The sequence below is a fragment of the Octopus bimaculoides genome, chromosome 27 (assembly GCF_001194135.2).
Source record: "Octopus bimaculoides isolate UCB-OBI-ISO-001 chromosome 27, ASM119413v2, whole genome shotgun sequence".
In the NCBI taxonomy this organism is placed as follows: Eukaryota; Metazoa; Mollusca; class Cephalopoda; order Octopoda; family Octopodidae; genus Octopus; species Octopus bimaculoides.
The window spans coordinates 16,652,630-16,652,972 of NC_069007.1; the positions used below are offsets into that span (position 1 = coordinate 16,652,630).

Consider the following 343-nt stretch of genomic DNA (forward strand, 5'->3'; position numbering starts at 1 on the left):
ATCGCCTAGTATATTACTCTTTCACTCTTTTACTTGTTTCAGTCATTTGACTGTGGCCATGCTGGAGCACTGCCTTTAGTCGAGCAAATCGACCCCAGGACTTATTCTTTGGAAGCCTAGTACTTATTCTATCGGTCTCTTTTGCCGCACCGCTAAGTTACAGGGACGTAAACACACCACCATCGGTTGTCAAGCGATGTTGGGGGGACAAACAGAGACACACATACATATATATATACATATATATGACAGGCAGGCTTCTTTCAGTTTCCGTCTACCAAATCCACTCACAAGGCTTTGGTCGGCCCGGGGCTATAGTAGAAGACACTTGCCCAAGGTGTCA

At 45.8% G+C, this 343-nt stretch overlaps 1 protein-coding gene across 1 annotated transcript in view; it reads right to left on the minus strand.

The window, feature by feature from the left end:
- LOC106877214 (phosphatidylinositol-binding clathrin assembly protein) overlaps positions 1-343 on the minus strand; it is a 91,224-nt gene that overhangs the window by 88,437 nt on the left and 2,444 nt on the right. The gene's annotated exons all lie outside the window — the stretch shown is intronic.